Raw genomic sequence first — 4,220 nt, forward strand, 5'->3', positions numbered from 1 at the left:
GTGTCCTTTACATCTTGAGTAGAATGTGTTACTGAATACAGAAGGCATTCCTTATAAATAGTTGCTATACTGTGTTTTTACTTTTAGTATAGTTTTATTTTTTTCTTTCAATTTTTATAATTGGTTGAATCAGCAGATGTGCAACCCTCAGATATAGAAGGGGGTTAATAATTGTGAAAACATCTTTTGCAGCAATTACAGGGCTGGAAATAGTTTATTGTTGTTTAGAGCATAATGCTGATAACACCATGGGTCCCTGTACTGGCCAGCTACTGGGGGGGGGGGGGGAAGAAAAAAAAGTAAAGTAAAAATAACTCACACCGCAGCAGGCATGAGATAATTTACACAGGGGGGAATTCTGCAAGGATTAGACTGGGTATGTATTTTCTAAAAACGCCTTTTTCTCTTGTACACATGCCTGCAATCTTAGCCTTTAATTATTGTGTGTGGATATATAGTTTAGCTCTGTTCAGGGGAGTATGGATACAGGTGGTGAATATTACTTCCAGGCCAGTCAATAATTTCAAAATGTTCATGCATTTGTCCCTGATTTCTCATTTTCTGGGACTAAAGGGCAGATGACTCCTCGGGTAGAGTCAGGGGCCATAGTTGAGAGAAATTTACCATAATTTAAGACATTGAGTTGAAGAAACCATAGTTCTTTTGAACTCTATCCCCAAATTCTGTATTCATACTTTATGGAAGAAATGATTACTATGGTTTGCCATTTCATGTGTTATCTCTTTGTGTTACAGCACAAGCAGCACACTGTGCTAACTTACTTATGAACTTTCTGAGAGAAATTACCAGTTCTTGAATATGAGAATATTCACACAGGAGAAAAACCTGTATTGTCACCTTTTATGTGCAAGTCTGCTTATGGGAAAATTCAATTATGGGGAGAAACCATGCAATAGATATGGAACACCTTACCAGGTGGGGACTCCTCATTGAATAGTGACAATAAGCTTATCTTCATCAATATCTTTAACGTGTCAAAGCTTTCAACATAACACTTCTATAAATCAGATAATTTGAAATGAAAACTATCAATTTATGTAATGTGAATACAAATTTTTAAATAGAATTGATAAATGTATGACCAAAACTATTTTAAAAGTTTTGACTAATAACAGTTAAATATGAGTGGTGATATTGCCTGCCAGGGAACATTTGGCTATGTCTGAAGACATTTTCACTGTCATTACCAGAAGTTAAAAGGTCTAGGGGAAAGAAGCCAGTGATGCTGCTACACAGCCTACAATGCACAAAACAGCCCCAAGTATTCTGCACTTATACATATAAGTATTATTTGTTAAAAATTTATCTTGATAGAAGCCGGTACAACTACAGATAGGTGATACTTATACAGAGGATAATAGTGTGACTTACATCAGAATTTTTTTATTAGCCTATTGGTACAAATCATACTTATTCTTTATGCCCTTTAACCAATCTCTACCCTTCCCCTTCCTCTCCCCCTTCTAATCACCATGGATTTGTCCTTTCCAACTGATCTTCTGTTGGTTTGTTGCCTAGATGATCTGTCCAGTACTGAGACAGATGTGATCAAGCCCTCCCCTATTATCATAAATCAGATGCTTCTTTTACTCTGAAGTGTGCTTTATGGAGAGAGTATGTCTATTTTTTTTCCTCCAATGGCGCTTCTCCTTGTGTCAATGCAGTTAAGAATCTGGTGTAACATCTGCAGAGTGGCTGTGACTGCTGCTGCAGAGCATAGCTGCTTTTGCAGTAGCCATGGCAATTGTGGCTATGTGGGCTACCTGCATGAAAATGGTGTTTTTGGTATGCTCTGTACCTGGTTGCAGCTAGGTTCAGCTTACCCTGACTCCATGCCTTAGTACCCCAGTGTGGCCCAGGGTGGTGGAGGTGGCTTTCCTAGTTCTGGCTTGGTTCAGCTTTCCCCAGCTTCAGGCCTCCAGACCTCCAGACCTCCAGACCCTGGCAGGGTTCAGGCAGTGGCAGCTGCTCGCTTAGTTATGGCTGTGTTCAGCTTCCCCTGGCTCCCTGCCTCATTCTAATGTGGTGTTGTGGGGCAGTTAGTGAGGAGAAGGGGAGGGGAAATAGGGTGAGAAGAGGGGGAATGAGGTGGAGTATGATTGAATCCTGTGACTTCCCTCATTCCTCCCTCATTGGGGGGGGTGTGCCTGAGGCCCTTGGCCTCTCGATGCCCTGGCTCAGGGTCCCAGCGTGTTTCCTGTGGAGAATCAGTAGTCATCACTGGGTTGGGTGTGCATTGCTGAGGACCTCAGCCCTCCCACCTCCCTGGCTTGGGAGCCCAGGGGCTTCCAACCCTTCTCGGTTTTATAGGTGTTCTTTGGTGGTGTTAGACCTTTGCTAGTTAACATCAAACTTTGTCTCTGATCTGTCGTATTTTTTTTTCTTTCACTTCTGTGTTGGATTATTCGTGGTTCCCACCACTTAAACTGCACTGGAATTAATTTGTTTTCCTTTGCTTAGTTCTAAAATGGAGGAACTTCCTGTGGGGAACACCACTTGAGTTGTGTGGTTGAGCTAAATTGCTGCTTTGCTGCTGATTCCCTGGGGAAGGCTTTCTGTGCAGCTCAGGGTTTAATGGTTGACCTTGTATGTGCTTCTCGGCCTTATGAGGTCTGGTACACCTGGGTTGTGTGGAAACTCTGGTCTGGGCCTGAGTCTTTTCAGCAAACTGTACCCCAGCAATTCTATATTCCTGACCAGTCTACACTGGGTGATTCTGTGCTGATTGGAGGGCAGCTCAGCTCTCTATGCTGTGCACCAGTGTTACCCTGGTGGGCCCATCTCTCCAACTGCCCACATTCCAAGCACTTCCCATAGGACAGGCCATGCACTGGTCCCTTGTCATGACTCACTGGCCTCTCAGTTGTTACTTTATTTTGTTGTCTGTGGCTCCTCACTCCTATATGGGTCCATGGAAACACTGTTAGTGGTCTTGCTGGCCTAGGGGCAACTGTCCTTCTCCCCTGCCACTTTCAAGCAGCTTCATACAATGGGCACAGCTGTGGCTTTTGACATCTCTTGATCTGTGTGTTCATTAGCTCCAGCCTTAAAATGGCTGGGGCTCAAAATGGTGAAAGCAAACCTTTTTTTCTCTCATCGTGACTTCTCCCATCTTCATGAACTCTATGGGTCTCTCCTCCTCTTCCCCTGAGCTCTAGCAGCCCCAGCTTGGCTGTCATTGCTTTCCACTGGTTGTAAATTGGTTGAATTGTCAGACAGAGTGATGCTGGGGACCATCTATTCTGCCATCTTGACTGGAAGGCTTACCTCAGAATTTTCTATATTAAATGCCACTTGTTTATATTTTATTAAACTTATTGCCTAAAGTACTTTGCTTCTTACTTTATTCCTACTTTCCTATTGTAGGAGATTTGTATGTAGGAGATTTGTAGGAAATTTGCATAGCCATTATTACAAACTGTCTCTTAAGTAAATGTATTTTTTCCTAATGTTTGAAGCTAACACAGAGCCAGTCAGTGGGTTGAATAGAAATACTTCCATGAGAATGCACAGATCAGGCACATAACTGTTAAGAGATTAAATCTGAAATCATTTAAACTGCTATAAACAGTAGTATTTATTGTATTCCATTTAGTGAGAAGTAGTGTCTGGAAGGAAGATGTATCCTTTATTCCTATTCCTCATATTTTTGAATGGGACCACATAATAGATGTGATTGTGTGTACCATGTGCTCTGTACTTCAGGAATATCTTGTGTTTGTATCTGCAGTGATGGAGTGCTGTGTTTGTATCTTGCCACTAAGAGAGGCAACAGAGTAAATCCAAGTTTCACTTGTGTATTGCCTTCTGCATGGTTCTTCTTGCACATAGGTCTGCAGACCTAACAATGGCCCCAGAGCCTGTTTTTACTGAAGGAGCCTCCTGGAGTCTGCAGTGGCCTCTTCTCTGTCCTCAGAGCTCTAGTGAGGGGAGGAAATCCAGGCCACAGGGAGGGGTAAAAGTGAGTAAGACAAAATGGGGTCCAACATAGAACCTGAGGTGTGGCTGAAGGCAGGTGTTTCAGGGCCCTTCCACTTGCACCCTTCTGTCCCTGAATCTCTAGTACCAGTGGGCAGAAACTACAGCACCAGTATTTCTTTATCATTATCCACTCTGTATAATTCTCTTTTTTTCCCTGTTTTTTAGGGGTATAATTTTTCTATCTTTTGTTTTTTAGTTGGAAGGTTAGCTTTTTGATT

This window comes from Cynocephalus volans, chromosome 17 (assembly GCF_027409185.1).
Source record: "Cynocephalus volans isolate mCynVol1 chromosome 17, mCynVol1.pri, whole genome shotgun sequence".
NCBI classification, from domain to species: Eukaryota; Metazoa; Chordata; class Mammalia; order Dermoptera; family Cynocephalidae; genus Cynocephalus; species Cynocephalus volans.